General features: G+C 46.9%; 1 protein-coding gene across 1 annotated transcript in view; it reads left to right on the top strand.

The window, feature by feature from the left end:
* The first annotated feature begins 13,809 nt into the window (after positions 1 to 13,809).
* The window catches only part of LOC144112632 (neuropeptide F receptor-like), a 144,266-nt gene continuing 141,265 nt past the window's right edge, over positions 13,810 to 16,810 (top strand). The window contains exon 1 of the mRNA XM_077645431.1: positions 13,810 to 13,928. The gene's annotated coding sequence lies outside the window, so the exon portion shown is untranslated. The remainder of the gene's footprint in view (positions 13,929 to 16,810) is intronic.

Raw genomic sequence — 16,810 nt, forward strand, 5'->3', positions numbered from 1 at the left:
AAGTAGCATCCTTATCAGTTTTTCGAATTTCGAAAACGCACTTACTCTCGGCGCTGTGTCCAAACAAATTTTGGGTACATCGCGACAAAATACACGCTCTCTCGAAAAGCTTGCAAGCAACGCAACCTCTCCAGTGCACGTAACTAGTTGAACTGGCCAAAATTTGTTTGGATAGAGCACTGAGGGTTGCTGCGTTTTCGAAATCCTGAAACTGATACGCACATTACTTGCGGTGTGCTACACGTCTCTGAGTAAAGAAGATGACTAACAGTAATTGTTGAAAAGTTTACTTTTCAGTGTTAGTTGACCAGCCCACTAGTTAGTCCTTCCAGTCTGTATTCTGATGCGGCACACCGCTGGCAATGCTATGCCGAGAGAAGCGCTCTTCTAATTATGAAAAATTGTAGGGCACCGTTGGTGAAACAGCCGGCGTATGAGTACGTGTCAAGAGTGTTACCCTCTCCAGGGCAGTGTGAAGTCCGTGGCCCAGCTTTCCGGGACATGTACTACTTGCATCATCTGCCGGCAGTGGTGCCAACAGGGCCCGTAATTTAATGGGGGGGAGGGGGGGGTAACAAATGAAATAAGTGAACTAAAGGAACTGAAAAAAAAATGCATCAGGGAATCATGACGATGACATGTCTTCCTCGATGGCAGTCTTGAAATGGGCAGGATCAGGGATTAGCGTTAAGCCGCAGGGAAGGTCATTCCAGTCGCGAGCTGTGTGCACAAAAAATGACTTCTGGAATGTAGTAGTGCGGGCACGATTATGCGGGATGGCGATGTTAGGATGGCCTGTGCGGGGTGTTCGACGTACTGGTAGAATGAGCTCACTGTCACGGGGTGAACAATGGAAGAACCTGTGATAAAGGTAGACGCGAAATTCGGTGACTGGAAGCAAGAGAAGGAAGTTGTTGTTGGAACTTCAAGGCTGATATGCTAGAGTATCGCGAGTAGTTTGAAAGGATGAAGCGAGTGGCACGATTCTGAACAGATTCAAGGGCTGAGATAAGGTTAGACTGATGGGGGGTCAAATATTACGCAAACGTATTCAAGTTTAGGTCGCACAAGTGTTTCATAAATTAGTAATTTTAAAGAAGAAGGTGCCATGCGCAGGTTACGACGGAGATACCCAACTGCTCGATTAGATGAATTTATTATGTGGTTATGTGGCAAGACCATGATAAGTCACTAATGAGGTTAATACCAAGATACTTAAAAGAGTTAGCGGAAATAATGGCAGTATCGTTAACTTTATAAGTAGGCGGAGAATAGTTTCGGCGGCGGTGAAAAGAAATTTGTACAGTCTTTGTAATATTTAGGGACTTTAGCCACGTAATGCACCACTGCTGTATGGTATCCAGGTCATTTTGGAGGATGCAAGCATCCTCGGCGTTAGTTACGGGGCGGTAGAGTACGCAGTCATCCGCGAAAAGCGGACGCTAGATGTTACCGTGGAAGGCAGGTCGTTAATGTATATTAGAAAGAGGAAAGGGCCAAGAACTGTGCCTTGGGGTACTCCTGAAAGAACGTGTGAGTAAGATGATGAGAAGCCATTAGCGGAAACAAATTGCATGCGGTCGGTTAGAAAGCATCGAATCCAGTCCAAGACACTACAGGATGAATGTTTAAGAGAGACATTTTAAGTAAAAGGCGCGAATAGGATTCTTTATCCAAAGCTTCCTCGAAATCTAGAAATAGTGCATCGGTTGGGATATTGCGGTCAAGATAAGGATGAATGTCATGCACGAACAAAGCTAATTGGGTTTCACGTGTCAAGTACGTATGCTGCTGAAGTGGTCGAAGTTGACGCCTTCGCGCCGAAATTGATGCCAAGAATTTTATAAAATGAACCTTGTGATATCTGTTATCAGTGCAAGCACATGCTCATTACGCAGGCCGTCCTGATAAGTGCTATAAAAGCAGAGGCATCTTTGAATAAAGCCACTTTCGTTCCTGCCCTGGGTTCGCTGCGTTCGTGTCTTTCCTCGGCCACGACAGAACAAACCTACTGTTTAAACCGGAGTTTTTAACAAAAACGATTTGGCGATGAAAATTAGCTCATCTACAAAAAGTAGCCGCGAGTGTTGAAATCTCTTTTTCGTGGAAATCTTCGCAGATTTGTGGCGCCCCTGCGACAAATGCCGTTGATGGGAAGCTCCCAAACTGAATTGCGCGCGAATATAATATCCAGATATTTCCTTTGATTGGCCCCGGATACAGGAACGTTTTCATTGTTGAGTGTAAAGTGAAGCGGTTACTTCTGCTTGTCTATGGAGACAAAATTGGAGGGGACACTACAGCTCCGCCTTAAGGACATGATGCGATAGCGTAATGGGTTAATTCCCATATATGCAGAATTGCTCATCCTCCACTTTACATTCATAGACCTCTGGGAGTCCTCATACCACTCCTGGCGCAGTGGTGCAGCGGTTAAGCGATGCGCCACTGCCCTCCGACGGCAGGTGCTCCCAGCAGTAGGCCTTGTGCGACCCAGGTTGCTATTCCTGAGCGACCAAGCATTAATTTAACTGCCACCTGCCACGGTTGCCACTTTGCTCGCTATCCGGTGGGCAGGTTGTGATGACGCCGCAAGGTCACGTGACATAGGTGGCCCACCTTCCTCCTAGATTTGCTTTCTGGGCATCACCTGCCAGAGACATGCCACAACGCTGACACCGGACTTTCTGCTGAACGGGGCCTTTAACTCTATCGCGTTAAACTGTCGGACATGTATTTTTCATTAGCACATAAAATAATCTCGGCGTCAACAGGGGCGCCGTTGATAAGAAGGATCAAGTGCTCGATGTGGCTCAAGTTCATTTGCGACGCTTCTTGGCGTGGCGAGTACACAGAGCAGTCATCGACAAACGATCGTATCCGTGGCATTCGCGAGTGAAATTGTGAATGAATTCCCTTCATGCAGGCGAAGAATGGGCAACAGCAGAGTGTTGCAGCACTCCACAAAAGCTAGCCAATTACCACTGCTGCAGCCATTCACGGTCATTGCATCGGTCTTGCTTCATTGGACAGCCCAGAATCGATGACATCAATTTTTATCAGTGATTAACAGCGTAAAATTTTGTACCTGACTTACGGCACCAAAAAATTCAACTTTTCCGGAAAAACCCGAAAAAGTTCTATTCAGCAGACAAGGGAATGGAAAGAGGTGCTCGTAGTGAGGTACATGACGGACATACACGACGGAAGGAGCATACGGGATGTCTTTTTAATTTTTTTAAATTTTTATCAATGGGAGATTAATAAAAAGAGAAGAAAAAACAGCCACATGCCGCCAGTGGGATCTAAACCCATGACCTACTAATTTCGCGTCCGGTGCTTTACCAACTGAGCTACGGGCGACGGCTGCCCAATCTTCCGCTCTTGGGGGTATTTATGTATAGTATCACTCTCAATGTTCAGTTATATAACTGAAAATTGAGAGTGTTCTAGTCGCATTATTGTATAGACTGTATTTGTTAATTTGGCTAATCATGAAAAAATGAACGGCTCTATTCTTCATTGGAAAGGCGCCGAAGAATCGTAGGGGAAACGCTACAAACAACTAGCTAGAAAGCCTCTGTGACACAAATGTGACCTGAATTCAGGTTTTCGCTCTGGAAGGAATTATTTTGTTCTAATCAATTTTAAACAACCTAAAAATATAATGTTTCAAAACTTGCAACTGGTGCTTTGTGGCAATACCATTTTGCTTTAATTTGTCTGCGGTCGGATACAACTCAAGAACGAAGCGGCTTTTCCCCGTCAGAGGACCCCCTTCCAGCCAATGGCGTCGGCCCATCCTCATGACCCTGCTACCGTGACAATGCAGGGAGTGGCAGATGAAAGGGGATAATCCCCTCCTCGCATTGTCACGCTAGCAGGGTCATGAGGATCGGCCGACGCCATTGGCTGGAAGGGGGTCCTTTCACGAGTGAAAGCCGCTTCGTTCTTGAGTTGCATCGGGCTATATATAGTTCGTAGTCAAAGTTGTGAATAGGCACTGCGGTCACATGCCGTCAGCGTTGAGGTACGACCAACGTGTGCACAAATGAAATAGAAATTTTAATTGAGTGTCTTATTTTTTAAGCATTTAGTCGTTTTGTTCAATAAGTATTAAGATTGATGTCTGCGTTAAGTGGCTTTTTAAGGTCTAGATTGCATGAAAGGGATGGGGTGTCGTTTTCTGCTGTAGTAACTGTTGTCATTGGTGGTTAGATATTTAAAAAAAAACTGTATAATCTCGTGTAAGGGCCGCACCCGTGTATGGGCCGCACCCCTATTTTGGGCTTGATAATTTAGAAAAAAATACGGTTTTACGTTTTTTTTTAATTTGTGTATAGGCTGTAGCTTCAAAATGCACACCGGGATTTAAAAAAAGAAGGGAGAAGTTCGGCCCTACACGAGTTGATACGGTATCAATTGATGTAGCTTCTTGCGAATACTAGTTAAAAAAAAAAGGCATCTAACTGCTGCCTAAAAGTGTACTGCACGCGCTTGTAGCTTCATTTAAAACTTGAGATGCGTTTTTTTTTTTTCGGTAGCGGCAACATTTTCTGCGGCTGACCTTAACGAAAAAGAAACTATAGGAAAAGAAGAAGCGCCTTTTTGGCACGCTTAATTTGTTTCAGAGCTGAGCGGAAAGATCATTCTCGTCGGCTTGTTTCCTCTTTCGTTGCAATTCCAGGCCCAGGTTTTCTACCTCGCACCAAAGGGTTACCAGCGGAAAGTAAAGGACACGCATCAGCCCATCCGCTCCAGACGAATCATTCTTCGCGCAACCCACATGATTGCTCTTTTGAGACGCTGCTGCTGTAAAGGAAACCCGCCAACGGCTCCTCAGAGTTGTCGATTTGGTCTAGATGGGAAAACCATGACTCTAGGTGATCGAGGACAGCCCTATCGTCGGGACTTTTGCAGTAATTTTCTAAAATGGGGATGGTTCAGCTTAGTTTTGTTAGCTAACGAACATAAAATGAGGCAGCGATGGTGGGCCGAATATCGCAGGTAAAACTGTGTGCTGTAAGCAAGGAACAAGCACCTGGTCGCGCTTTGAAGTTACGAAACGAAGTCCTTTCGATCGACCGCACTGCACAGCGCGTAAGTCAGCTGCACAGGCGTGAGCTTCGAGGCAGCTGAGAAGCTTGCGACACAGTGAAAGTACAGTGCTCAAATTTTCGTTTTCACACTTTATACTGGAATGCTGTGTTCACGTAAATCAGGCAGAGCACACGTCAGTGCTGTGCATCAATCCAGCGATTTTTGTGCTACATTTTTCTTCAGTACACCTCCCAATATAATCGGGGGGGGGGGGGGGGGGGGGGGGGGGGTCAGCAGCTGTGCGCGTTGCATGTACGGCCGATTTCACCCTAGCACGTCCTAAGCTTGCTTTCTTTCCGCGCGTCCCCAGTTGTTCGCATGGAGAAGCGGCTAGGGCCCTTCGATGCTGCGACTGGTACAAGGACGCACGGGGACCGGCCAGTCACCAACTGGTCGGACAGGACGACAATTTTGTGAGCTCCACAGTTGATTGCAGTTCACGCCAGCTCCACATTTCTCATACTGTGGCACGGTTTAGGGAGGCGAGGCATACACGTAACCAGTAACACTGATCAAAGAGCAACGAGCGATCCTTGTGCAACCAACAGCAGCCGCCGTGGCATCAGGAGAGCGGGCGCATGTCGTTTGTTCGCCGACGACGGATATCGATCGTCGATATGTGGAAGCGCCTATTTCTCCCAGACAGTGCGTTCCTCCGCCCCGCATAGCGACCTTTGTCGCGCGGTCGGTTGAGAAATGCGCGACAATATATTTCGACGAAGCGGTCGGCCCCCTTGTCGCCTGCCGTTCGCAGATGTCACTTACTATTCCCATCGACGTTTCAGGTTTCAGAAGAGAGAAGGACATCTACGAGTAGCAAATGTACGGCGGATGAATCAGCCAAGAGTTCCATTCTCTCTATTTTCTTCAAGCGCTCTGGGCCACTACTTTCGTATCTGCTGTTTGTTTCACCGCGAAGTTTTCACTTTTTTATTGAACCGGGTTAGACGCCTGGGAGAAACGCTCATTGCTCATATCCAACCACACGGAACGGTGACGTGCTTCTTTTGTGTTTTTTTTTTCGAATGCCATGCATGTAATGCTGAACCCCCCCAAAACTTCATGGCCTATTTTTGTTTTGAAGCCAAATTTTGTTGCTATCTTCGGAGCCCTAAAAGCACGACCTTTGACCCCCACCAGAATGGCTCATCCTCGTCGAAGGTAGAAGGCAGAAATGGTTCTAAAAAGAACACGAAAAGAAACCGCGTAACATAGGGCCTTATTGCAAACGGCACACTGTTTTCCCGACTCCGTGCCGCTCCCTCTAAACAGGCACTCACGAGCCGTTGTCATGGTCGGTGCCCCTGAGCTCTCTCTCTCTCTCTCTGCAGCAATGCAGAAGCGTGCACGCGCACACGCGCCCCGTAGCGCAGGAGATCAGCCTTGACCCCCAACCCCGAGCTGATTCTGCAGGCCGACGATGTGCGGCGTCCTTCGCCACACAAGCGTGCACGCACTCCGCGTGCCGCCCTCTCGCGGGCGTCGTCGCTCCAAATTGCGTCACGTTCGTCCCCCTCGCTCTTTGCAACCCAGAGGTGACCGTGTTGGCGTTGGCTCTTGCTGCCATTACGTGACGCGAAGCCCAACCGTAGTCTCTCGTTTGTTCGACGGCGCGGCATACTCTGCCAACGCACAGGTGTCAGCTGGTGCAGATAGCGGAATGGGCGCCTCTCACGTGCGACCCTCGCATGCCTGATGAGAAGATCCGTCAATCAAGGCTCCGCTTGACGCTCGGCAGCTGCGGTGTAGCTCAGAAGCTGGAGCTAGCAAGGCCGGCGAGCAGAATCGATGGTGTCAGAAGCGGTGTTCTTCACCCTTTTTTTTGTTATTTTATCGCCGGAGATAGAGAGGTGGCGAACAATTTTGCGTTATTTGTGTTCTCTGTAAAGTTTCATTGCGGCATCTGTTATTTGTTACAATCTGCGCTCAGGCTTATTTGAAATAATGTGAACCTTGAAAGTGAAAGATATATGAGGCGTGCCAGCCTATATTCTGACCTTAAAACTGACGCAACCTTCCAGGGCTTTTTTTTTAACGAGAATTATTGCCTGAGGGCATCAATGGGCGAACGTGTGATGAAAGATGTCGTAATCATTAAATTAATGAAAAAAGGCTAGCTGATTTTATGAGGTTCAGTAGAGAGCGACGGTATGGTCCCTGCGTCCAGGCAATATATGAAGCAGGGTTGCTCGGTCAAAGACCCGCTACCTTCAGGTGCCGGATCCTTGTAGGCTTGAGAGCTGGACAGTCCCACAGTAAGTGGTCTTCCAGCACTTAACGGAGGCTTTTCACAAAGTACTTCACAAACGGATACCGCTGAAACTTTCTCGGTTAAGGTATTTTTATTATTTGGCACACTTGCCATAAAGACAATGTAATTTGGGCTTGCTGTGTACAATAGGAAATCATGCAAGGTGTTTTCGTGCAGGAACCGCAGAAGGCTCCTGCTCTTATTGCTGTCGATCAGCCACTTGGAGAAATGCTCCTCCCTTGTCGCCGTTAGTCCCACTTCCTGTAAAATCCGTGTACGTGAAGCCCTTGTCCCTGTACAGGTCCATAGCAGGCGGCGGACATCCACCTCTGCAGCCGGCGCGGAAGACCGGTGGGTCCTGCGTCTCCTTCAGTGCCACGTGACCGACGGGAGAAAGGGCCTTTCTAGCCCTTATCCTTCTAAGGGACACCTTCTCCAATATCGTTAAGTTATCAAGGAGGGGGGAAGTGCACGGGACAATGAGGACATGTTCATTTTTCCTTAAAGAGGATGCTGAGCGGGCATCAGAAGGGAGCCTGGTGACAGATGCATTAGTGTTTGGAACTTGATGTGTAAGGTTGTTTACTTTTCTCTGCTCAGTGTTCTGAGCATCGTCTTGTTTGGTTTATGGTGGTTTAACGTCCCAAAAGGACTCAGGCTATGGAGGTACCATAAGTGAAGGGCTTCGGAAAGTTCGATTAGCTGCGATTTCTTAACGTGCACTTCCATCGCGCAGTGCACGGGCCTTTAGAATTTCTCCTCCATCGAAATTCGACCGCCGCAGCCGGGCATCGTCTCGTGTCCAGTGTACCTGGATGTATATATTTGTTTTCTTATTATGTGCATGGATCTCCAGAGTTATACATATTGCCTTTGTCACTCTTTTTAGTTGTTTTTTGGCGGATAAGGCGTCTGTATAGATATGTGCATCCGTTAGACTTTTTTTTAATTTCTGGCAAAGCAGAAGCCTGGGCGAGCTGGTAAGTACCCATTCTAAAACAGCGCAAAAAGGAGACGGAGGAAGAAGTTAACGTACAACACAGCGCTCGTGTTGTACAGTCGGGGGCAAAAGTCTCTAGACCAAGTGTTCCTGAAACGAAGCCGATAGCTCTACTATTAGGCGGCGGCGGCGGCGGCTGGAGACCACACTTGTGGAAATGAAAGAAGAAAATTTTGACTTTCAACCTCTACAAGTGTGATCTCCAGTCATCGGCTAATAGTAGAGCTGTCGGCTTTCTTTGAGGAACACGTGGTGCAGAGACTTTTGCCCCCGACTGTACGTTTCTTCGTCCGTGTCCTGTTCGCGCTGTTTAGAATCAATTATTTATGGCCTCCATAGCATTGCGGCTTCCATAAACTTCCATCAGAAAGTGGTCTGATACGTATTCACGATGTAGGTTTAGCTCTCTGTGTGTCGGGATAATGACTCTGCTGTCATACCGCCCTTTTTATAACCGACGCGTCCGCATATGCAATACATGTTCCTGGACATACTGTAACGTGCTTTGCGTAGACGACGAAGGAGAGGAGATCAGAAGCGTTGAGGAAAAGGAAGCTGGTCGGTCTGATCGGTTTGAGCTCTGCGCCCCGTCGCTAAATATCTTAAACACCCCAGACTCACTCAGTGCCTGCTGAGTACGTAACAGTTGTGGTGGACGTTGCTGGGTATCACCACGGATTCCCCTGTTCCTCGACGCAGCCGCAGAGTTGTCAGATTACCACCACTTCCACTGGATATGCCTCAGGACGGGGCGCAGAGCTCAAACCAATCAGACCGACCAGCTTCCTTTTCCTCAACGCTTCTGATCTCCCCTCCTTCGTCGTCTACGCAAATCACGTTACAATACATCAAACAAAGGTCAAGTTCTCGGTAAAGAGGTCAAGTCTAGACGTCTTCTTCGTGAATTCACATAAAGGGGAAAATAGGACGAAGACAAGAACTGCACAGGACGACCTCTCGTCCAGTTTAGTTCTCGTCTTCGTCCTGTTTGAAGTCGCGGTTTTTCCCCACAACTATATCGGACCAACTTGTCCAAAACCTACCTTTGTTGGTCCTATAAAAGGTATCAGCTATTGTAGGTGTTCGCACTCTCACCGCACTGTTCAAGGATGCTATGGGCATAACGTACTTTCGCTTCATATATCTTCTTTACTCTTGCTGTTCAATTGTCAGTGTGTTCAGATGTTGTAATTCTTGGAGAATCGGGATGGGGATAAGTTTTGGTAAGACAGTGATGGTGCGCACTGCGCTCCTATTTATTGTTTCCAACTCTGCCAAATGTCGCCTCCTCAGTCGTTGGAAGTGGGCCTGGCATAGTATCCGGGCTGAAGCATCGATTGTAAAGACGTCTTGCCATCTCCGTTTGGGGCCCTCCGCCCTTATACGAAATGCGTTTGATAAAGTTCAAGGAAGTCGGTGCTTCTTTTTTCATCCCGTGGATTCCTTGCGTTCTTTTACAAGATTTATGAATGTCTAGGCGAAGGACTCTCAGCTCATCTAGCTAATGTAATGCCTGATTTGCAGTGTTTATCGTGGCTCTTTTAGTTGGCAATTGCTTTCTTCAATTCTTGTTTGCAACATGAATGTAGCTGCACTTTTTTGGTGGCAGTTCCAAGCGGGCATTATAGACGTACTCATCTAGTGTATTTAAGGCCTTTTGCAGATAAAAAGTTTGTGTCTGAAGCTGTTTATGAGCAGACCAAATCGTGACATCGTCTGCGTAATTAATGAATAATGAACTACAAACCTGTTACTTCAGCTAATTTTCATGCCAATCGTACCAGTGCAATATTGAATAGCAAATGTGCTAAATTGAACCGTGTGGGACGCCTCTGTTTCAGGTGTAAATACCGATTTCTTGTCCTTTTATCCGAACAGAAAACGTCCTGTCCTTAAGCAGATTATGTACCTCTTTTATGATTTGAAGGAAAATGCCCATACGTTCCATGTTGCCAACGATCTTATCAAGTAAAACTTTGTCGTATGCCTTCGCCGCGGCGGCAGCCACCACAGTACGTACAAGGTGCCTATGAGGCGACACATGTGTGACCTCTTCCTATCAGTGTAGCCAACCCCGTTTCGGCGCCAAGGCTGGTACTCGTAACCCAATTTGTCAAGCATGGTATTTTTGTTTATTTTCCAAACACCATGACATGCGCGTGGCAATAAAATTTACAGAGATCTTACATATTGTGCAATATTATTTAAAGAGATATTGTGGGCGTTAGCGAGAGAGGCCGCAAAGATTGTAGGCTTGTGTCAGGTTTCCAAGCTTTCGATATATGGACCACTACCGTGTGTTTCCATACCTCATTTATTACGTCCAACAGGCTGTCAATTGCGTCTCATTCTATGTTCTTGAAGACCTCATAAGGAACATCGTCATCTCCGGGCGCAGGTTTGCCACTCGCTTCTTCGATAGCAGCCCATAACTCTGATTTGGGAACTGTTGACGTTATACCCGTTTTATCAACCGCGTCCTTTATCGGCGGACGAGCGGGATACCGCGCATGATCAGGGAAGCAAAGGACCGAAGCCTGATCTGCAAACTCCTCTGGCGTTGGCTGTGAGGCGAGTCTTGTGCTCTCTGCGTGATCTTTGATCTGCCTCCTCTTTTCCATGCCGTGGAAATTCCTTCAGAGGGCCCTTGTTGGTTGTTCCGCCCTTTATGAGCCAGCTGCTGTTCATAACGGCGTGCCTTTGCTGTCACTCGGTTCATCTCAGTTTTTCTTTGCGCGTCTTCAGGATGCCGAGCAGCCTCTATCTCCTCCTGTTTTCGCCCAAAGGTATATAAGACGAACGTCGGAAGTTGTCTGATCTTCGTTCACATCCGTTGTAATGGTGTGATCCTTGAGAACCGCCTGAGGGGTGGGCACCAGAGTATTCGGACCAACTGCATGATTTCTAGTATCCGACACTACCGCATCGCGGTATGTTAGAGAAACTTTGATTAGAATTTCCGTCGTTTGTCCCAAATTAAAACGTATGCAAATAGGGGCACGATCAGTAGTACTACGCGCATCAAATTCTGCCTGCCATTGTAGTGCGGCCAGGCAGTTCCACTATACATCGGATCTGGCGAGTGTGTCGGAGTTACAGGCAGTGTTGCGACACGTGCATCGTTTAGCAGTGCAAACTCCATTTTTATGAAGGCAGTGCGAACTTGATTAGCCCTTTTGGAATCAAAATCATATCCCCGAACAGCATGCGAAGCTTTAAAATCTCCACCTATTACCATCGGGCTTCCAGGATATGAGTAACGAATATGTTTAACCCATGCAGGGTTAATTACTGTGTTTCTGGGACCAGCGTACGTGGACACTAGTACCAGGGGCGTTTTGTTTTAGCGCCAGTACCGCACCTACTTGCTGCTGAGTGTTTGCCCACTTGATGAAGTCCAGTGCCGTTTGGGAAATGTTGGAGCTAATACAAACGGAAGCTTTTCCTGGTGTTTCCGTGTCTGCTCTTGCTCGTTTATCAGAGATGGAAGGGGCACTCGTATGCTATATATCCTGCGGTTGAACACAACTGATTATGTTCCCGTGTCAAAAACGCCCATGAATGCAGCTTGCCGTATAATAATTTTGTTTTAATAACCCCAATCTTATTAGAGAGCCTTCTGGAGCTCCACTTTGTAATGGCTTGCCTATTTTTCGACAGGCAGCGCAAAACGGGTGGTCTAAAAATTAACATTCAGAAAACAAAGTAATGTTAAACAGTCTCGCAAGGGAACAGCAGTTCACTATTGGTAGCGAGGTGCTGGAAGTGATAAAGTTTTACGTCTACTTAGGGCAGGTGGTGACCGCTGATCCGGATCACGAGAGGGAAATAACTAGAAGGACAAGAATGGGGTGGAGCGCATACGGCAGGTTCTCTCAGATCATGAGTGGCAGTTTACCAATGTCCCTCCAGACAAAAATTTTACAATCACAGGTTCGAACCTGGCCGCGGCGGCCGCGTTTCGATAGATGCGCAACGCAATGGCGCCCATGTGCTGGGCAATGTCAGTGCACGTTAAAAATCCCCAGGTGGTCGCAATTATTCCGGAGTCCTCCACTGCGGCACCTCTTTCTCTCTTTCTTCTTTCACCCCCTCCTTTATCCCTTCTCTTACGGCGCAGTTGGGATGTCTGCAGAGATGCATGCAAAAGAATTACTGCGCCGTTTATTTTCTTAAAAAAACAATTTTCGAAGTATGCAACAGCTGTATCCTACCGGTACTCACCTAGGGGACGGAAACGTGGAGGCTAACGAAAAGGGTTCAGCCTAAGTCAAGGAGAACGCAGCCAGCGGTGGGAAAAAAATTATAGGTGTAACGTTACGGGACTGGAAGCTGGCAGAGTGGATGAGAGAACAACGCGGGTTAATGACAGCCTAGTGGAAATCAAAAGGAAGAAATGGGCTTGGGCAGGGCATGTAATGCGAAGGCAAGATTCCCGCTGGTCCTTAAGGGTAACGGAGTGGAGCCCAAGTGTAGGCAAGCGTAGTAGGGGGCGGCAGAAAGTTAGGTGGGTGGATGAGATTAAGAAGATTGTGGGAATATGGCAGCCGCAGCTGGCAAAGGAGAGGGTTAATTGGAGAAACATGCGAGAGTCATTTGCCCTGCAGTGGGCGCAGTCAGGCTGATGATGACGATGACTCTTGTTTCTGATTTCGAAGTATACCTTGAACTGTCTACTTTTGTCATGCCATGAATAAATTTATAAAGTCGTTTTTGTCTTGCAAGCCTAGCGCAGTTTTGCAACGCGAGTATTCCACCGTTGTTCATTAGTCTTGTGGGTGAGTCAATTTGTCTAGTTATTCATTAGTTTATCTGTAAACAGAGAGTAGACTACAGCTGACAAAAGCAACGTAGGAATGTAATTTAATGTCTGATGGGGCGTCTCGAAGGCGTGTCTTGGGGAAGAAAATTCGTTTCAGTTCTTATGACGAAATCGTGTTCATGTGTGCACATAAGACCAGATGATATAATTGAAGAAAATTGTTTATCAGAAGTATTTCTAAGAGTATCACAGTTACGGTACAAAGGCTAAGCCAGAATTTAATTTTCGCAGGTTTTATACAATTAAGAGCATTCTGGGCACATTTTTCCACGTTAGAAACATGATTCCGTTGAATGCAACGGTCAGGTGTCGATGCCTGACTTCTCGCTATTTTATTCAATCTTGGACAAAACCTTGACCCCCTGTATACGTACCGTAGCAGGCCACTGTGGTTACCTCCGTAAAGTGAAACTTTTCAATGCATTCCAAAAACAGACTCCTCCCTATTATACTGCGCATGTACTGTCGTTCACTGCACAGTACACAGCGCGTACCATTGTAGACACCGCCACGCGCTTGCTGCATATAGCATGAATGCTGGCTTTCGAGTGTACTGAGCCATTTTTCACCCTTGTCGATTTTGGTGCCTGCAAAACTATGCTCACTGAATGCTTGTCGTTTCTATCGCGTCTTCTGCAGTGATCTGGACATCTGCTTTCCTGAGCGTCCAGACGGTCACTCGTCACCGCCAAACCGAACCTCACCGCTGACCCACGCCTTGCTCTACATCGCACTGCGGCGCAGCAGCCAACGAGGTAGGTATTCCTTTCTGCTGCTCCTCTTTGAGTCTTCTGTCAGTCATTTATGGAAGGACGACTCCAGTGCAGGGTGGAAAAATACTGCACGCGAATCAACACTGCCTTGATAGCAGGCTTTCAAGGCAGTGCTGACCGAACGCGAAGTGTGCCGGGGCAGAGCATTATCAGTACGCACCTGACGGAAACAGACTATTGCGCTTCTGTCGGAGCACTACCGATGTTGTCACACTGCACCCTTCAAGAATAATATAACAAAGGAAAAATAGTATAATGAACTCTTCGAATGTATTAGCTACAGGATATAATATCAATAAGCTGCTCTATTCCAGGCACCATCATTTGAGTCTTCGCATGACCGTCACTCGGTTCTTCCACGGTTATTAAAACCGACCGCTGTACACCTGAAAGCCGACAACAAAAATATGACGAAAATTGTAGCCGTGATTAAATGTTTAAATGGTGCTCGCGGCTTTAACAGCCTTTCAAAGCTCAAGAGCTCTTTCCCTATCTAAAATCAGTCATTACTCGCAGCCTCAGCGGTTATTAACCGAACCCTTAGGTCTAAAGCCATGTATCGGCACGCCTGCGTGCTTCATCGTGATGCAGTGATGGTAATGTAGCAGCAGGCGACAATTGTACTGTAACAATCAGCTGTAATACAAAACTCGTACTCTCTGTGGCGGTATTAAACCGAAACCTTTGAGAGATTTGTCTGTATGGTTGTGTTTGAAGACTTACAATAAACTCTATACACATCTCCAACCAAAAACTTAAAACCCGACGTTTCGGAGCCGGCTCGGCTCGTTCTTCAGGGGTGACTTGGGCAGTGGCTAGCGTCTTCAAGTATGCATAGAGGGGAGTAGGAGGTCGAAAGAACGAAAGCGGTGATGGGAAATGCGCGGGGGAAGGGGGTCAACAACGTGGCACACAGCCTTAACCCCCCCCCCCCCCCCCTCCTCGTTCCTAGTCCCTTTCACCCCGCCAGTGATTCCACATACCAAGTGTGTGGAATCAAGGGGCGTAGTATTCAAAACCGTAATCTTATCGCACGTTCAGTGTTGGAAACACTATCAGATGAGGCTAGCCAAGTTCAGATTTGATTCAGATCAGATTCAGATTCTTATTCAGAACCGGCAAAAGCTTTTCATATGATGTGTCGTCATTTTTGTTTGTAGTCTTGGAGAGCGATGGCTTGCTTAAAAAAGAACTATGTTATAATGCGGCCACTAAAAGACTGATCGTCAGTCAAAAATTTAACCAAATCTATTCCGCTTTAATAATCGGTTCGACAGGGTTGCCAGCTATCGCCTTCGTTATTCGCTTTATATGTCGAGTCCCTATGCCTATGTATCATAAAAAAAACAGAAATTTGTGGCTTCTTGCTATCGCAATGTGAAATTAAAATTTTGGCTTATGCTGATGACATTGCCCTTTGATAGGAAAGTGTGCTCATGATTTTGCATGTAACGGGGCAGTTCTGTGAGAGTTAGGGTGTGGCTGCTAACCTCGATAAATCAAAGGAGCTTTAACTAGGACTTTGGTGTACAAAACAAAGCCTTTCTAGCGGCATCAGTTGGGTCTCCGAAGACGTACTGCATCTGGGGCTCCCTTGTTGCAATAGTCGGTTTCACTAAGGTTCTGAAATCTCGTCCGTCAGGCGAAAAACTCAGGCTTTGATGGGAAGGGAGCGTTCTTTGTTTGCACGAGCACAAGCATGCAATATCTTCTTGGTTTCAAAGCTCACCTACCTAATGCAAGTGTTGCACTGCGCAAGGAAAAAGTACAGGCGATGCGTATAATTTTGATACTTTTCTGTGACGGTGTGAGTGGGAGCCTATGCATTGAAACAATTTGTTTCTCCCTTTGGAATCTAGTGGTTCTGGTCTTCAGCACTTGTTTGTGCGTAAGATTGTTCCAGGTTCTTTTTTTTTTTAACGTCAAATCATCCCTTCTTCGCAGCTGTTCTTAATTTACAATTAAGTGCCTACTGTGTTTGCGCCCACTGGTCACGGACGTGAGGGGCTTTATTTGGGTTTCCTTAAGGAAGTTGCCGGCACATTCCATTTCCTCAGAGTATGTTTCTCCTTAGAGTTTCTTACAGTCTCTCCAGAAAACAGATGACTAATGTTCTAAGTGAGGCGTTATTTTCTGTACCGATGTATAGGCAGCCTTACCCTGTCTTTCTAGACAACAGCCTATTAAAGCGGGCGGAACGAATGTGCGTCCAATCGGCCGCAAAGACCTACTTTCTTAACCTTCGCACGTGTTTTTTTGTTGTTTTTTTGGCGGGGGGGCGGGGGCATTATTCAACGAACTCTCAGAAAGGATATTGAGATCACGCCTACACTGGAAGGTAGGCAGTTTCCATGCAGCTTCTATGTGATCTTTTTGTGCTCATTGGACTGTTTAACCTGTCGAAGAGCCGCATGATAAATCTCCACGCAGCGCCACCTCGTTCATCGAACAGTCTATTAAGAAAGCAGTGCGTTTTCGTGCAGGGGGTGTATGCTGCGCAAGACTGGCTGCCTTTATTCGTTGCATGTGTGTGTCTTCCGAAATTTTGGTGTGCGGACAGAGTGGTAGCAGCAGGATGCTGGTGTGACTATGTATGACAAATTCACGTGATTCGGCCTGTTTAAGTAAGGCCAGAAGCCTGCGAGTGTTGTACTTCCATGCAATGAAGCAAAAAAGAGTCGTCGTGGCCTATGGTAATGTTGCCCGTCGTGCTATCCGAAGGTCCTCGGTTCAACTTTCACACAACCCCAATTAGCCGAATCATTTGAAGCGAAAGCTTCACTACGCCAGGTTTTCAAGAGGGTGGTGTATTTCCGTTTATGACCTTGAAAAGCTTAAGAGGTCAAACCGTGGAGCCCGTGGAT

This window comes from Amblyomma americanum, chromosome 1 (genome assembly GCF_052857255.1).
Source record: "Amblyomma americanum isolate KBUSLIRL-KWMA chromosome 1, ASM5285725v1, whole genome shotgun sequence".
Lineage (NCBI taxonomy): Eukaryota > Metazoa > Arthropoda > Arachnida > Ixodida > Ixodidae > Amblyomma > Amblyomma americanum.